Source organism: Eumetopias jubatus, unplaced genomic scaffold (genome assembly GCF_037043125.1).
Source record: "Eumetopias jubatus isolate StellerSeaLion01/CBP00866 unplaced genomic scaffold, mEumJub1_p1.0 scaffold_8, whole genome shotgun sequence".
Classification (NCBI taxonomy): domain Eukaryota; kingdom Metazoa; phylum Chordata; class Mammalia; order Carnivora; family Otariidae; genus Eumetopias; species Eumetopias jubatus.
The window spans coordinates 77,864,341-77,883,244 of NW_028274814.1; the positions used below are offsets into that span (position 1 = coordinate 77,864,341).

The 18,904-nt window shown below is 40.0% G+C and overlaps 1 pseudogene across 1 annotated transcript in view; it reads left to right on the plus strand.

The window, feature by feature from the left end:
- Positions 1-16,808, plus strand: part of LOC114225859 (serine/threonine-protein kinase greatwall-like) — a 36,164-nt pseudogene extending 19,356 nt beyond the window's left edge. The window contains exons 6-11 of the transcript XR_015768847.1: positions 2,207-2,379; positions 4,495-5,640; positions 7,151-7,292; positions 12,920-13,033; positions 13,116-13,217; positions 15,842-16,808. The product of XR_015768847.1 is annotated as a serine/threonine-protein kinase greatwall-like (transcript). The remainder of the gene's footprint in view (positions 1-2,206; positions 2,380-4,494; positions 5,641-7,150; positions 7,293-12,919; positions 13,034-13,115; positions 13,218-15,841) is intronic.
- The last annotated feature ends 2,096 nt before the right edge of the window (positions 16,809-18,904 follow it).

Sequence of the window (18,904 nt, forward strand, 5' to 3'; positions counted from 1 at the left end):
ATGTTACCTCATTTTTAATTTAGTCCTCAAATCTGTACATATCCAGGATATCTCCCTTACAAATGAGAAAATGAATGTTTGAAAATGTTTAGTTACACACTAGAAGTGGGTAAGGCAAGTCCTGATTGCAACTATAATTATCTGTCCACTGACCCTTTCTTCCAAAGTCAGTGAGTCTTATTTCTCTGTCAAAATCACTTCTGTGGAAATCAAAATGGCTGAAAAACATAAATAGCTTTGACAAATAAAAACTACTAAAATACAGAATATGCAGTTGCTACTACAGCCTTATTCTTAAATGAAAGTAATGGCATCTCCCTTAGTTGTTTTTTACATCTAGTCAGAAGTAAATCAGGGCAAGGCACTGCTGGTCGCCAAGTGGATATCAAGATGAATAAGAGAGGTCCTTGCCTCAGAAGAACTTGTAATTCTGTGTTGATTACATGTGTAAAGGGATAACAATAGCAATCCTCTAAAACAAAATCGCAAGAAGGATACTGTGATACAACACAGAAAGTGTTAAATGCTAACTGGGAAAATAAGGAATGGTTCTCAATGAAGATATAGCAGTAGCTCCAAGTGTACTGGAAAAGCATTTCAGATAGAGGCATGAACAAAGGCACAGACACTTGGAAGTATTCCATCTTCAGACAATGGGGACTAAATGTGTTTTGTGAGAATGGGAAGCATGTGCAAGGGGAAGGGAAGCTTAGCAGGTAGATGGGGAAGGATTAAGTGTCATTACAGGGAACCTAGAATTTAAGCTGTAGAAAAAGGGGAGTCCTCAAAAGTTCCAAAGAGGGGCGCCTGGTGGCTCAGATGGTTAAGCATCTTCCTTAGGCTCCAGTCGTGATCCCACGGTCCTGGGATCGAGTTCCGCATTGGGCTCCCTGCTCAATGAGGAGCCTGCTTCTCCCTCTCCGTCTGCCCCTGCTTGTGCTCGCTCTCTCTCTCTCTCTCTGTCCAATAAATAAATAAAATCTTTAAAAAATAAAATAAAAAACACAAAAGTTCCAAAGAAAGGAATGGTCTGATTATATCACTGATCGAGAGAGAACTCTTTAGCAAATACACAGTGCGCACATGGCATTGGGGTAGACACAAATTTCCACATTACTGGGGCAGGGGGGAGGGACAAGCTGAGCAGTTTAGTCACATATCAAGGTCAGTGTCCAATGAGTGAGGAATTTCATTGAGAGGGTTTATGTACCAAAAATAAAGTTGCTTTAGATGGCCATTGAAATTCTGTTTCTAGTTTTAAAGTTCCAAGATTCATTAAATCAAAAAATTGTAAGAATTTACTTGAGATTAAAGTCACGAGTTCACCTTCTTTGGGAAAGAAAAGGCAAGATATACATATCTTTTTATATACATAGAAAATCTGTATATGCACATATGATCTTTAGTAAAAGCCTATTGTGTCTCATAAGTTCAGGAACAACAGTTTTTAGCATGAGTCTATGAGAGACAAACATGTATCATGTAGGTGATGCTGCTTTCTTGTACTGGCTTGCTCTTAGCCAATTCACCATTACTTGTTTTACCCAGTCGTATAAAATATCCCTCATGGATGTAGATAATTCATGCTTGTGAGCACATAAGCCTCAACATTAGAAAAAAGCTATGTTTTTTATTTGAGAGAGAGCGAGAGAGCACAGGCGGGAAGGGGAGGGAGACGGAGAGAGCATCTCAGGCAGACTCCATCCTAAGCCTGGAGCCCGATGCGAGGATCCATTTCATGACCCGGACATCACGACCTGAGTGGAAACCTAAGAGTCAGATCCTTAACTGGTTGTGCCACCCAGGTGCCCCTAAAGCTATGGTTTTAATTAAATACGAATTGAACTGAGTAAATTTAGTCACATTCCTATCTTATATCATATCTGGATATAGCATATCAATAATGCTCCTTTATCAAGAAGAGTTTCAAAGTGGATAATGGGTTTCCTCCTAATTACAGCTTAGTTCTTTTGTCCTGATTTTCACCTGTGAATGTTGAGGGTTTGCTTTTTTCTCCGTAAACGTTCACAACAGTACTTGTATGTCCAAAACACCTGAGCCATCCTGGCGGATCGGATAATGTTTACACAGACAGAGCTCTGATGTACAATACTTAATACTTTGCCTAATTATCTGGGAAGATTCAGGTTTGGTGAGGAACTCAGAAAGATGTGACATAAGCTCCAATATTTTTTCTTCCCTACAGGTCTTGCAACAGTTGCCTCCAATCCCAGGATGCCTGTGAAGTGCCTAACGTCTAACCTCCTGCAGTCCAGGAGAAGGCTGGCTACATCCAGTGCCAGCAGCCAGTCCCACACCGTCGTATCCAGTGTGGAGTCTGAGTGCCACAGCAGCCCCCGATGGGAGAAGGACTGCCAGGTTAGAGTGACCTTTATCCCAACCCCAGCCTCTTTCCTATGTCACATTAACGGTGGAGACACTTTATACCTTTCCATGTACATTCTATAAGGAAATGAAACTGTTACATGAATGGCAGTCAAGGTAGTCTCCATTTCCGTGTATAATCTCAAATTATTTTTAAGTATTTCATTTCTCATTCAAATGCAGAATTATTCATGATTAATATATAATGAGCTTGCAGAAAAATGATAGTAAATATTTGTTTCAGGGCATCTAGATGGGCTTTTTTTTATTTTTTAATTTTTATTTTATTTTAATTTTTTTTATCTTTTTAAAGATTTTATTTATTTATTTGACAGAGAGAGACATAGCAAGAGAGGGAACACAAGCTGGGGAGTGGGAGAGGGAGAAGCAGGCTTCCCGCTGAGCGGGGACCCCCATGCGGGGCTCCATCCCAGGACCCTGGGATCATGACCTGAGCCAAAGGCAGATGCTTAACGACTGAGCCACCCAGGCGCCCCAAGTTTTAAATTATAATAAGGTTTCCTTCATAGAGTGCACATAAAATAATGTTAGATTAGAATTATGTCAATACGCAAAAAGTAGACCTTCTGTTTGAGTAAATAATTTAGATTGTATTTACTCCTTATTCTTAGTAATGTGATTTTCTTCGGTGTTGGCTATTTGTGTTCTAGAAGTAAAGTCAGATTATTTTTTAGTCAAGGCAGTGTTTCTTGATCTTTTTCCCTTCTCTTATAGGCTGCTCTACAGGTAATACACGCTACAGGATAAACAGATTTCCTTTCTTAATAACTTATTTCACCTCTTTGCTGTTCAAGAAAGCATATTGTGTAATATTTCAAACCATACACAGCTTTACCTTTCCCTACACCTTCTGTATCCGTGGGGAATGCAATGATTGGATTATGGTAGTGCCTCTCAAGTTATGATCAGAGGAGTGATGATGGACCACAGGGGAACCCTGATAAACCCTGTGCTAATCCCTGGATGATCTGTGCCTGCAGATCTGTGAGTTGTAATTTAGGGATTTTTGCTATTGTTGTTCATGACTAAGCACTCCTTATTATTACTAAGTAAGTTAATGAAGTTTGATTTTTACATACCAAAAATAGGCAGTGTTCGAGTTTATGGAAGACGCACTCTTAGTAATCTTGTAAAAATCCTGATTACCATGCACCAATGTATGATACTCTGTATAAAGCTCTGATCGCACAAAAGCACCTGCAGATAGTTAGAATTCAAACAGATTTTAAGGCAAGTGGTTTGTTATCAATGCCTCATCGTTTCATCTTGTTGACAGTGGATTTTAATTCCTGTTATTTTTGGGTTTTAATCATAAATTATGATTCGTTTAGCTTCACCTTTATCAGCTTGGTTTTATTATACTTGTACGAAATGATACCTGTTTCCATTAACAAAAGTTTTGTCTATAATTTTCCATTAACTGTATTTTAAGTCCTGTGCATTTTGTAATTCAAAACAGAATCGTCTGTACCCATATTGCAAAGGTATCTATATAATATAGCGTTACCCTCGATTTTGCCTGAAAATGTTGCTTATTAATTTGTGCTAGCTAAAGAACATCTATCAGCTATGTATCATAGAGGGGCGCCTGGGTGGCTCAGTCATTGAGCGTCTGCCTCGGCTCAGGTCATGATCCCAGGGTCCTGGGATCGAGCCCCGCGTCGGGCTCCCTGCTCGGCGGGAGGCCTGCTTCTCCCCCTCCCACTCCCCCTGCTTGTGTTCCCTCTCTCCCTGTGTCTCTCTCAGATAAATCAATAAAATCTTAAAAAAAAAGAAAACATATGGATTATAGACTATCAAATACATATTATACAAATACATATTAAATTATGAAAAGACCTATTAAAGGATAGTTTATTTGAATTTTAGACCAGTGTTTCACTCAAAATATATATAAAAACATGCTTTAATTGTTTATATTGCTCTTTAATTCTCTGTTTTCATTGTTCTTTTGTTCCATTGGTAAGTGGGAATAGGTAGCGTAGTAATTTATGGAGTCATTTATCCCACCTAAGTCAAGAGAGGTTTTAAAAGGTTCAAGAATCTCAGTTTTATACAACTAAAAAAGTGTTTTTTCCTCCCTCTCAGGAAAGTGACAATGCACTGGGCTCTACGGTGATGAGTTGGAATATAATAGAAAAGCCTTCATGTACAAAATCTACCGATTCCATTGAAACCAAAGGTTTCGATAAAAAGGATCTTGAGTTAGCAGTTTCTCCCATTCATAACAGCAGTGCCGTTCCTGAGACTGGAAGCTCCTGTGTAAACCTGGCTAAAAATTGCTTCCCCGGGGAAGTTTCTTGGGAAGCAAAAGAACTGGATATAAATAATATTCATGTAGCCACTGACACAGCACAGTCTGGTTTTCACCAGTCAGAGCAGTGGGCTGTGGATTCTGGTGATAGGACTGAAGAGCACCTTGGGAAAAGACGTTTTAAAAGAAATTTTGAGTTAGTTGACTCTAGTCCTTGTCAGAACATCATACAGAATAAAAAAAACTGTGTAGAGCAGAAGTCTAGAAATGAAATGAGCGGTGGTTATATAAATCAAAGGACGGGCTTAACAACTGAGGTCCAAGACCTGAAGCTATCTGTATGTGGTCAGCAAAGTGACTGTGCTGATGAGGAGAACGTGGTCAGTTCTTTCATTGGTAAACCACATACCCCAGAAAAATCACCTACCCCAATGATAGCAAAAAACCTTCTGTGTGAACTGGATGAGGACTGTGATAAGAATGACAAGAAGGACCTCCTCAGTTCTAGTTTTCTATGTTCCGACGCTGAGAGAGCTTCTAAAAGTATTTGTATGGACTCCGATTCATCTTTTCCCAGAATTTCTATCATGGAAAGTTCATTAGAAAGGCAGTCCTTAGATCCAGATAAAAGCATCAAAGAATCCTCTTTTGAAGAATGAAACACTGAAGACCTACTCACCGTATCACCCAGCTGGCAGGAGAATACCTTGCCGAAAGGTGATGAGAATCCTGCTGTCCAAGGCAGTAGCCAAAAAATGTTAGCTCCGTCTTCAGAGGTGTTGAAAACATTAACCTTATCTAAAAGAAATGCCGTAGCTTTTCGAAGTTTTAACAGTCATATCAATGCATCCAATAACTCAGAACCATCCAAAATGAGCATTACCTCTTTAGATGCAATGGAAATTTCATGTGTTTATAGTGGTTCGTATCCCATGGCTATACCCCCTAATCAAAAAGGAACATCCTATATGCCATATCAGGTATGTTCTAACTTTTTAACAGTTTGTCGTTAGATTTTATACCCATAAACTATGAAGGCCAGATACTTGCCTCTCACCTAGACTATCTGAGATTTTCTGTTCTGCTGGTTGGGAATCTGGACTGTTGGGAGGTTTTGATGCCAAAAGGCAAAGCTGGTAGGAATTTATTATTATTAACTAAAGCACTTCTTCATTTGCTCTCTAGCCTTTCACATATTTTCTTTTTTTAAGATTTTATCTATTTGAGAGAGCGCATGCATGCACGAGCAGCGGGGAGGGGCAGAGGGAGTGGGAGGAGCCAACTCCCCACTGAGCGGGGAGCCCGATGCGGGGCTCCATCCCAGGACCCCGGGATCATGACCTGAGCCAAAGGCAGCCACTTAAACAACTGAGCCACCCAGGCGCCCCTAGACTGTCACATATTTTCAATCACATGTTTACATATTTACAGTCACATATTTTCACTTGACAACAGCAACTCTAAGATACAATATTAAAGTTCACTCTATCTTACTCCCTTTTAAGGACCTTCCTAGATTATCTCTTTTCTTTGTAGGAAATAGTTGGAAAATATATATTTCAAATCTTATGTTATTTTTATTTTCTAAACCTTTATCTTAACAAACACAAAGTTTCATTTTTTTTCTTTTTTTGGAGACATGACATAAAGTTGAGAGTACAAACTCTGAATTAGGGTCACAAGACTTGGAGTTTTCTATTCAGAACTTACTGAGTGACTTAGAAGTCCGTTTTCCTCAGAGCCTCAGCTTCTTACCTCTCTGTAGAATATGCTGACACCTCTCCCACTGGTCTCACAGAGTCCTTGTGAGACCACAAAGTATCTTTAAAACTTACATACCAATTAGCACAAGAAGTTATTTATATTTTGTTCCAGCTGATGTGTTGTCCCAGTAATTCAATCATTTGTCAGCCACAGCGTCCCTCAGTGACCATTCTTAAGTTTGTATTAATCCATTCTACCAAGAAAGAAATTTTTCTTGCGGATTTCTTCATTCTTTCTTGCATATCTTGATCTTATTGAAATAATTGGTCTTATCTAAGCTATTTAATTTCACCAGCTATCAGGACTGTTCAAAATTATACTTGGTAAAAAAAAAAAAAAAAAAAAAAAAAAAAAAAAAAATTATACTTGGTAATGAGTCCATTTTCAAAACTGATCAGGGATTTGAGTATGTCTTTTATGCCCAGCAGCCTAGCTTTGCTTTTTTAGCATTTCTATTCACTGTAAAAGGAATGAAGTTATGGGGTGCCTGGGTGGCTCAGTTGGTTAGGTGGGTGTCTGCCTTCGGCTCAGGTCATGATCCCGGGGTCCTGGGATCAAGCCCCACATCGGGCTCTCTGCTCAGCAGGGAACCCGCTTCTCCCTCTGCCCCTCCCCCTGCTTGTGCCGGCTCTCTCCCTCTCTCTCTCCCTCTGTCAAATAAATAAATAACATCTTAAAAAGAAAAACAGAAATGAAGATATTTATTGTAAACTCTTGTTAAATTAGCAGACCCCAAATCAGGTCAAATCAGGAACCCCATACCGAACTCCAAAGAGTGTGAGGCGAGGGGCAGCCCCCGTGGATGATGGGCGGATTCTTGGGACTCCAGACTACCTCGCACCTGAGCTGTTATTGGGCAGAGCCCATGGTAAGGCTTCCATGTCTTGAGTTTCTGAAGTGTTCTCTAGCACTACATCTTCTTTTGAGGTGAAATTGTTCTAAATTTCTTTGGTATTTGAATTGCCTAGAGTGAGAGAACAGGAACTCATGTGACACTCTTTTCTCGTAAATATGGCATTTCTTATGGTAAAAGAAGACATGCAGCCATTTGATCTTTGCCTTCCCACTCAGTCTCCGGGCCCCAGAGAAGTCCTACCGCCCACCTGCTCTGTCATCTTAGTTCAAAAAAGTCTCCTGAGGTCTGTTCCAGCTTTGGCTCAGGAATGCAGAGTTGAGCCAAAACTTCTGTTCAGTCTGTAGCAGCGCACTCCTGGTTAGAGCTCGCGCTCAGAAACTTAGAAGACCCTCACCACAAGGGTCAAGCCAGAGAGGAGCCATCTTCGGGACGCAACAGAGGAAGACCGGGTGGCATTTTTACCTAGCGTCTTTTTTCCCCTTCCTCTCTCTGAAGAATTTTCCCTTCCTGCCTTCTGAAACGAACTGTATTGGTTTCCTAGGGCTTCTATAATCAAGTGCCACACACTGGATGGTTCAAAACAACAGGAATTTATTGTCTGACAGTTCTGGAAGCTGGAAGTCTGGAATCTAGGCGTGGACAGGACCATGCTCCCTCTGAAAGGTGTAGGGGAACGACCTCGCCCCTTCCAGCTTCTGGTGGTTTGCCTGCAACCCATGGCTTGCAGGGGCCTCACTCAGACCAGCATGTGGTATTCTCCCTGTCTCCATGGTCACGTGGCTGTGTTTTATAAGGACACCAGTCATACTGGATTAGGGGCCCACCCTACTCCAGTGTGACCTCTGCAAGGACCGTATTTGCAGATGGCATACTCAGAGGACCTCACGGTTAAGACTTGAACATGTCTTTTCAGGGAGACATAATTCAGTCCATAATGTGATCACCTTCTTGATCTTGTCAGTTACTTCCCTATTCTTCAGGCTCCTTTGGTGATCGACTGTCTCATCTTCCCCCCCCCAACACACACACCCCTTCTATTTTTATTTCTATGCTGCTTTTCTCCTTAGCCTGCCAATAAGCTTCCACCCTTGTCTTTCCCCACCACCCACCTTCTCAAAGGTTGCCTCTTTCCTTTGCCTGATTATTTTTGCTCTGGCAATCTGATTTTTATCCCTACCATTTAACTGACACTTTTTTTTTAGGATTTCTATCTGTAAGTGATCTACTCCCAACATGGGGCTTGAACTCACAACCCTGAGATCAAGAGTCATACCCTCTACTGACAGAGCCCTCCGGGCGCCTGTAACTGGCGCTTTTTTATTACCAGTCGTCAGTGACGTCACTCTTGTCAGATCTGCCAGCCTCTTCTCGGTCTCCTTCGTCTTCCCTCTGTTGCTAACTCCTCAGCTCTTCAGTATATAGAGATTCTTCCCGATCCTGCCCTTTCCCTTGTTTCCCTACCCCTGCTTCCTGTTAATATCTCTCCCGTGACTTCAGCAGTCACGTCCTCGTCGGTGCTTCCCAAATATCTGTCTCTAATCCTGACTTTATCTAGGGGCGTACACGTGGCCAAAGTACCTGCGCGGCATTGCCCTGGGGATTCAAGTACTGTGTGTCAGTACAGGACGTGTCCAGCTTGCTCTTCCTCTGTTTCCTCTCTCGGTTCTGCCATCTGCGTGATGACACCGACGTTGTCCCTGCATTCAGGCTTTTAAATCCAGTCAGTTCTGTCCCTGCAGAATTTCTTCTCACCTTTTAATCTCTGCCACTGTCTTCTGTAAGAACCTCCTCTTTCCCTTTCATTAATTTATGAGCTCTCTTCCTGGGACATCAGCTTCATCCTATCGTCTATAATCATTGCCACCAGATTTTCCCTCGGAAGACATAAAGTGGCCCGTCATTCTGCTTCTCCCCTTAAAAACCACGATGGCTCCTTCCTACCTGCAGAACAAAATCCAGATTACTGATCATGGCATCGGAGGCTCTAAGCTCTTATACTAGCCTCGTCTCTCAAGGAATCTCTTTCTTTTATAAACAACAAATGTGTTTTGCACACACAGTTTGGCGTCTGGGTAGTCTACGATCGAGGCACTGGCGGAGTCAAAGAATCTCATTATAGGTCTTATGTTCCCATTCCATTTCTTAGACACATTATTTTCAGGTTTTCCTTATTTTGCACAAGTATTTTGCCTTTGTTGAAAAATGCCAGAACCCAGTCCTCTTCCAGTCAAATTTCTTCTCATCTCATTATCTGTTCAAATGCTACCTCTTTCACAAAGCATCCATTGGCCACCTATGGAGAAGTAGTTCACGTCTCTGCCACTTTATTAGAAATTGTTTAAAGCTTATGTCATTTTACCTTATGTTATTATATTTATCTCCACTGCAAAAGCTTAAGAAAATTTCTTAAGACAAGAGTCTAGGTTTCCCTTCTACATAGCACTCCAGGAGGATTCCTTGGTAGCACTCACTAACACTGTTAATAATCTCTACAGTGTTGAAACACATTTCGAATTCCCCCTTATTAGCCCAAGCAACTAAATTCCTCTGGGCACCTAACTGATCTTTGTACAGTGTCCATGTTGCTAAGTTACAGGTTTGCCAGCTCATTTCCTATAATATACATTTTCTCTGCTTAGGATACAGTATAAAACTAAGCTTCACATATAAAGCTTACTTTTATACTTTTTAGGATCTTGCCACTATTTTAATGGGACATCGAGTTACCTCAGCTATCTAGTGATTTATTTTAAGATTTTCATTTTCTATAAAATATTTGATACACGGTTCTTAAAATAACAAATAATACAAAGAAATTGTTGTGTTTTTTTTTTTAAAGTAGGCTCCACACCCAGCATGGAGCCCAATGCAGGGCTTGAACTCACAACTTTGAGATCAAGACCTGAGCTAAGATCAAGAGTCAGACACTTAACTGACTGAGCCATCCAGGGCCCCAGTACAAAGCAATTCATAATTTAAAAAGAAAAATCACTGCTTTATACCTCTTTCCCCAAATCCCAGGCCTCAAGGGCAGTCTCTATAGCAACTTTGTTTCTTGTCTTGACCTCTCTGTTTCTAAACATCATGCTGAGAACAGCTAAGACTTCTCTGAGCCCTCCATGGTCTCCCCCGTTCTACCAATTACTTAGGAACTCTGGCCAGAGTTTCCCATAGCTTCTTGTGCATATTTTTATTTCATTTCTCTTAATATTGTGTCAAAATTATCTGTTTTGTCTTGCCTGGAGTAGGTTGTTTTCTCCTTGGAAAAAGCTCTTTCTTATTTACCTTTGTGTCCCTTGTGTCTGGCATAACATTTAGGATCTAGTTTGGTGAAGGATGTGAGGATGAACTCATGATTTTAATACAACGTACCTAACTTCTCTTTTCTTACATGCAGGATTTCTGACTTCTGGTGAGTGAACTTCTCTATAAAGTAATATGGCAAAGCAAATTAAACTGGTCAAAGTATAACTAGATCACATTGCATAAAAAAGTATTTTCCCTTTCATCTTACTTAGGAAATAGAAAATGAACTGTATTCTGTCTTCTGAACAGGAGGACATCCGGGCAGAATGTTCTCTATGAAAACAAATGTAGGCATGTAGCATTTTTTAAATAACTTTTAAAGGCGGCCGAGAGTAAAGATACAGCCTTTTTATTGTAACCCAGAAAATAGGCTTAATAAAAATACTAAAATTAGCACCGACAAAAGAGCTTGAATTTTCCTACCCATTGAATTCCATTATTATTAGAAAACAGAAAGGCCTAACAGTATCAGTGTACAAATTACAGATGGGGGTTTCATATTAGAAAACCAGTAGTGTGAAACAAGTTTGTTCTATTTCTCTGGCTAATAGTATGTATTATAATTGCTCCAGTTTATCATCATGTGTGATCTTATTAGACTTTGACTCAAATATATGGGTATGTCTGACATATCCATGGAGAAATCGTGTCAGTTTTTGACATGAGTACATTTTGGCTGAGCTGGGAAAAGGGTTCCAGTTTCTAACCTAAGTAAAATAATGAAGATACCTATTTTTTCCTGACTTCTCCCCTACTTTTCTGTTATTTGGTTATTCTATCTATTCTTTCTCAGTGCTGCTTAAAAGGTCTACTAACCAAGGTGGTTTGTATGGGGTTTTTTTTATAGTGATTATTATAGAAATAGAAGTCTATAGACTGTTTACATTCTTTGTTCCTTAGGGAAGATGGGATTATGTGGCTTGCAATGAAGAGGCACTCTAAATGCATGCGATTATTTTCCTAATGGCAGATTCTATAGTGCTTTCCTACTTGTTTTAAAATGGAATGGTGGCAGTTGCTTAACTACAATAATGAATTTTGTGAAACTGATTTTATAGCAGTTTATTTTTTTATTAGATTTTTTTATTTATTTGAGAGCGAGCAAGCAAGAAAGAGAGCACGAGCAGGGGAGAGGCACAACAGGAGAGGGAGAAGCAGACTCCCTGCTGAGCAGGAACCCGACATGGGCTCGATCCCAGGACCCTGGGATCATGACCTGAGCCAAAAGCAGACATTTAACTGATTGAGCCACCCAGGCGTCCCGTGAAATTGATTTTAAAGAGTAATTTTCAAGCACATTTAGTACTAGACTAGAATTCCTATTTTAATTATATTGAAGTTAATCATTTTTTGACTAAAATTAACCTTTGCTTCAGAAATACTTTTTCATAGAACTAACAAAACTATAAACCAGATTATAAGGTCATGTTTAAAATAATTGTTGGAAACATCTTTGCATATAGATGATGCTTCCAGTAAAGATCTTTAGAAATCAGTTCTACGGATTTATTAAGACTTACCTCCAGGGGCGCCTGGGTGGCTCAGTCGTTAAGCGTCTGCCTTCGGCTCAGGTCATGATCCCAGGGTCCCGGGATCAACCCCCGCATCGGGCTCCCTGCTCAGCGGGAAGCCTGCTTCTCCCTCTCCCACTCCCCCTGCTTGTGTTTCCTCTCTCGCTGTGTCTCTCTCTGTCAAATAAATAAGTAAAATCTTAAAAAAAAAAAAAAGACTTACCTCCTAATTACCTCCTCAAGCCATAGTTTAAGTGAATATTTTTTGTTAAACTAATTTGTCCTTCTCTGTTTTTAAAAGAAGTAAAAGGACATTAAAACACTGTAAGGCTTTCCTTCCTTAACCAGGCTGTCCTCCAATTAGTATAAGTGTTGCTACTTCCTCTCATACCCATGTGAGTAGGTGGAGTACAAAATCATCTAAATGTTATTGTTTCCCTCCCCCATTTGAAATTGACAAGTACTCTATTTTAGAGAGTAATCTGTGGGTTAAATGTATTTCTTCTAGTGTTTTAGGATTTAGAACAAGTAAATATCCTGAATATGAGAGGTTTTTAGTGAGTGACAAAAGAAAGATAACTTAGGTTTTCTTTGAGTAGCTGTGTTAATTGCTAATCTAAACTTCGTGGAGAACAGAGAAGGAAAATAATTGCCATGTTACTGAAATGAAGATAATTTGGGTTTTTATACCTTATGGACTAGAAGAAAGCCTTAGGAAATGAATGCCTTGACTGTGCCCAAATATCCATGTAGTAACGTTTTAGTTGATGAAACATTTGCACAAAATGCTTGCAAGTTCAACTACTCCCTCTTAAATTCCAGGTCCTGCAGTAGACTGGTGGGCACTTGGAGTTTGCTTGTTTGAGTTTCTAACAGGAATTCCTCCTTTCAATGATGAAACACCACAACAAGTATTCCAAAATATTCTGAAAAGAGGTGATTCTTTTTCTATGAAGACAGATGCATTTATCTCTGTGTATTATTTGATCAATGATTAACAAGCTATTTGTATCTGTAGATATCCCTTGGCCTGAAGGTGAAGAAAAGTTGTCTGATAATGCTCAAAATGCAGTAGAAGTACTTTTAACTCTTGATAATGCAAAGAGAGCTGGTATGAAAGGTAAGGTTTTGTGTTAATAAACTCCTAGCTTGATTTGTTTAAGATGAACTGTAATAATGATACTAAGTTCTAGGACAATACTATAGATAATCTGACTGCTAAATTGGTTAAAAATGTCTTCAGTTTATTTTTGCCTGCTAGATATGCATTGATATATTTGTCCTTATTCTGCATTAAAATTCATTGCATCAGGTTGGGATACTCACTCACTGAATTTTATTAATCTCAAACAGGTACCTTAAAGCAATCTTATGTTGTCAGTGTCTTGGGTTTTTTCAAAGCCTAATAAAGTTAGTCATCAACCAATACAGGAAATTTTTTTTTGTTATCAAAACTCTCTTCTATAATTTCTGACTGCTTCATTTCTGATATTATCGACTGACAAATGTATCAAGTTCCAGGTTGTCTCAAATAAGACAAATCTGGTATCTTTGTGATCCATTCAATGGTTTTTTCCAATGGAGGGGTATATTAAACTCCAATTTTGAAACTAGGAAACTCATTAGCTTTAATTTAGATTCAATTAGGTTTAATGTCAGCTGCCTTAAAATCCCTTTTCTAACAAAGTATACATAGACAAAGAAGCAGCTATGTCCCCAAATGCATTTCCATGTGGTCTAAGGCATTCAGAAAAATGAACTTCAGTAATATGTCACTTGTGTCAGCTTCTAGGTGTTCCCTCTAATAAGATCAACAGTTTATTTGCTTATTTAACAAATCCTGTAGAGTGACTTCTAGGTGCCAGGCAATGGGTGCTGGAGGTATCCTAGGGATGAACCAGACTAAAATCCATGTGCTTGTACAACTTACTCTGTAGGGGAAAGACACAGGTAATGAGATACAATATGACATAATGCATCTAGCAGTGAGTACTGAGAAGAAAGATGAAGCAAGTGAGTGGATACAAAGTTTGACAAGAGATTTTCTAGCTGGAGTGGTCAGGAAGACCTCTGTGAACAGTGGGATTTGAGGAAAATCCTATGTAAAGTGAGGGTGCAGACATTTGAAAGCTCAGCTTTAAAAATTACTTTAGGAGTTTTCAACTGGGGCAATTTTGCTTCGCAAGGGACGAAATAAACAGAGATAGAACACCATTCTCACCAATAACCTCAGATTTTTGTTTGTTTAATGAACAGTTTACATAGTGAAGCAGATGACAGGAGAGGTCTTCGGTTAAAAAACAGTTGTTGCAACAACTGTTTATACAGTTAATCTTAAACTGGCTTAGAATTCTTTTGTGAGTTCAGTTTAAATAAATAGTTATGATGAGAGAGTCATAAAGCGTCACATTGCAGCCAGATATCAGTTTAAGAGTTACTGCTATAAGTAACTCTAATCCATGCTCAGACATTTATTTTAACAATTAAGAGACAGATTCTTTTTGCTATTTTATTGTTTTCCTACCAGTCTCTTACTTTAGGGAAAAACCAACTTGTAGATATGTTGACTTCCCAAGCCATCACTCCAAATATAGACACATAATTCTTTCCTGTCTGTGTAGTCTTCTCCCAATATTTTCCTTAAATTCGGTTGTTGGTTTTTTGAACTACTTAATGCCTTGATTGTCACCTAATTTTTTTGCCAACATCCCTATATTTGTCTTATAAAGTGAAAGGTTGAGAATACGGGAGGCTGTGTCTAGCAACCAAATATCACAGGGTGATCAAAAGAGCATGTTTTCATTTTATTTTATTTATTTTTTGTTTAAATATTTTATTTATTTATTTGTCAGATAGAGAGAGAGACAGAACACAAGCGGGGGGAGCAGCAGAGGGAGAAGCGGACTCCCCATGGAGCAGGGAGCCCGATGCGGGACTCGATCCCAGGCCCCTGGGATCATGACCTGAGCTGAAGGCAGACGCTTAACGGACTGAGCCACCCAGGCATCCCGCATGTTTTCATTTTAGCAGGTAGAAGGAATTAGGAAAGAAGACAGGTACTGCAAATGTAGCTAAAGAGATGAGCAAAGTTGAGATCTTTAAGTGAAGCGTAAAGACTCCAGATATATTCATGCTGCTAAAAAGGCATGTAGTCGAGATACAATCAATGAAATCAACGAAGTCAACCATGAAGAGAATATGTCACAAATGTCATCAGTGTATGTGTTGAAATCACCATGAAGGATAAGGATGGGGCATAGGAAAGAAATTAAGGTAGTGGAGGATGACGTTTTTACCAGAGTTACCTAGGGTAATCGGTGGTGATAAGGATTGCAGAGATAGAAACAGGTAGCAAGGACTTGGAATGAGAAGTGGAGCATTAATCATGAAGATCAGTGGTGTAGAAGCTGTGTCTGGGAGCAGGAAGCAGGCCAAGCTCTTGTCCCATCAAGTCAGGGATTGTGTGAGAAGATGGAGGCATGAGATAATATAGGCTTCTATTAAGGAAAACCATTCATTCACTCATTTGACGAATACAGGCCAAGCACCTGTCATGTGTCAAGTGTTATACAAAATGACATAATGTGAGCCATTGTGAAGTACATGGAAGACAGACATTGAACACATATGTATGAAGCAAAACCGGGCAACATATATCTGAGATCTTCCCTTACTTCCTGTAAAACAGTACTTACTTAGGTAACAGTGTTATAATGCTCTGTTTTGTTTTATATTTTTCCTAAGAGCTGAAACGTCATCCTCTCTTCAGTGATGTGGACTGGGAAAATCTGCAGCATCAAACTATGCCTTTCGTACCCCAACCAGATGACGAAACAGATACATCCTACTTTGAAGCCAGAAATAATGCTCAGCACCTGACCGTATCTGGATTTAGTCTATAGCACATAAATTTTCCTTTTAATCTAATCTTGGCTTATAAGCTATCATAATTATATACTCCTTCATAAGAGAGTGATCTAAGGGGGAAGAAGAATCATTATGTTACTTGGATCGATGAGTTTTTAATGTATGTTACAGCTTCCACAGAGTTAAAAGTCTCTCAAGAATACAGTCAATGACTTATCTTAATCTCAGAGTTGTATATAGATCGTCAAAACTTTTTTCACTTTATTTATTTTGTTACCACACCTTATGAAAATTCATACATCAGTAAAACTAGAATGACACTACTCTGTTAGAAAAGGAACAAGCTTTGAGCCTAACTTTCTTTCACATGTTGATTTCAGTCCACCATTCACAGTTTGGTGTTAAAATAACAAAATCATACGGTTTTATTTTAATTTGTTTGGACATGATTGCCTGCAAAAGCTGAAGTCTTGAGAGCAATCATTTAAGCTTGCACTTGTGGCCTCAAAACTGCAGCTGGGAAACTCCTTCACTTGGTAGTGTAACTCCTTTAGGGAATGAGGAATAAAAAGGATAGAGGCTTTAGCTTACTTTGAAACAGTCTTGCTGCCTTCACTACTTCTGGTGCTTTCTCTACAATACATATTTGCTTAAAATTGTACTGGAGAGCTTAGGTGTGATATGCTCTAGCAATTTTAACAGCTTATTCAATTTTAATAAAACGTGATGGTTTACATTTTAAAAGAATTTGTTTAAAACATGTGCAACATTACAAGAAACAACCTGATCCTTAAAAATAAATAATAACTTCTTTTTGCTTAATAAATGTAACACTTCAAGTATATTATCTGTCAACATCCTTCTATTAAATATATATACACACTAAGATTCAACTTCACTATAATAATTTGTTACCCAGTGGTAAATAGATGGGTGAGTAGTCAGAGATAAAGGAAGATGGTGACAAAGTAGGAGGACCCTAGTCTTGTCTCGTCCCATGAATAGAACTACATAACGATCAAATCATCCCAAATACCCCAGAAACAGACCTGAGGACGAAGAGAACAAACTCTACAACTAAAGGGAGAGAAGAAGCCACATCGCAGATGGTAGGAAGTATGGAGACATGGTTTCGGAGAGAAAATGGATCCTGGTTGTCGTGGAGGGGAAGGAGCCATGGTCACAGAGAAGGGCGAGAGAGAGGAGCACACTGGATTGCACAAGGAGGTTTCCCCATAGCCACCTGGTTCAGAAAACAAGAGGGGTTGAATTTCATGAGTTCTTGCAACTAGGAGGGCTGAAAGCCTGGAGTTTTAAAGTTCAACAGGATTGACTGGGATAGAGCCCATAGGCACTATGCGGCTCCTAGAGAGAAGGCAGACAACCCTGGGGGCAGACAGCTGGGAAAGAACGATCTAAAGAGTGCTGGGGCACATGGTGGGGAGATTACTCCCTCTTCATGGAGCTGCCCCTGAGAGGGAGAGTTCATGCAGACATCTCTCCGGGGTCAGAGGTACCAGCTAGTGCCATTTACCTCCCCTACCCCTCAGTAGAAACAGGGAGCCACCTGTAGGAAGCCCTGTGGCACCAATATTGGCTACCTAACTCACTTACACCAAGCACCATCCCCCTGGACTCCAGTGGAACCACCCTTCTCAGTTAGGCTTGCCTCAGTCCCACTGTGGGGGGCCCCTCCCCCAGAAGACCAACACAAAGCCTAGCCCATACCACATCTCCCAACCAGAGAGTTTTGCAGGGCCTCAGTTCCAGTGGAGGTGGTGACAGGACTCGTTTCACAAGTAGACCAAAGCACACCTAGTTAAAACTCACCACATTCAAGCCAGGTACCAAACACAGGCAAAGAGCCTTTGCAGATGACTGGCCTCAAGGACAGAGCAGTCAGAACAAAACAGCAGAGTGCGCACAACACACACCGGAGGCACTCACTGAAGCACCAGGCTGTGGGCTCGACAGGACATCTGCAAGAGGCCATTACTATCAGGAGCACGAGACATAATTGGAACACAGACAAGAAGGCAGCGACTTAGACAAAATGAGAAGTCAGAGGAATTTATCCCAAATGAAAACAAGGCCACAGGCAAAGATCTAAATGAAATGTAAGTAATATGCCTGTTAGAATTAAAAGCAACAGGGGGGTGCCTGGGTGGCTCAGTCAGTTGGGTGTCTGCCTTCGGCTCAAGTCATGATCCCTACCTGGGATCGAGCCCCTCGTCGGGCTCCCTGCTCAGCGAGGAGTCTGCTTCTCCTTCTCTCTCCCCTTGCTGCTCCCCCTGCTTGTACTCTCTCTCTCTCTCTCTGTCTCAAATAAATAAAATCTTTTAAAAATAAAAATTAAAAATAAAGAATTGAAAGCAACAATCATAAGGACACCCACTGGGCTTGAGAAAGGAATAAAAGACATCAGTGTGATCCTTACTGTAGAGAAAAGTTCAAAAAGAATCAGAGATGAAGAGTGCCATAAACGAGATTAGAAACATGGTTCTAGAAGGCTGGAAGAAGCAGAGGAATGAATTAGTGACCCAGGAGACAAAGCAGTGGAAAGCAATAAAGCTGAACAAACGAGAGAGAATCATGCAAAATGAGAATAGAGTTAGGGAACTCCGTGACTCCACCAAATGTCATAATATTTGCATTATAGGATCCCCAGAAGAAAAAGAGAAAAGGGGGCAGAAAATTTATTTGAAGAAATAATAGCTGAAAAATTCCTTAAGCTGGAGAAGGAAACAGACATCCAGATCTAGGAGGCAAAGAGAACTCCCATCAAAATCAACAAAAGGAGGCCCACACCAAGAAATATTGTAATTACATTTGCAAAATATATTGATAAAAAATCTTAAAAGCGACAAAAAAAGTCATTAACCTTCCCCGTAAGGCTAGCAAGAGGTTTTTCAACAAAAACTTGGCAAGCCAGAAGGGAGT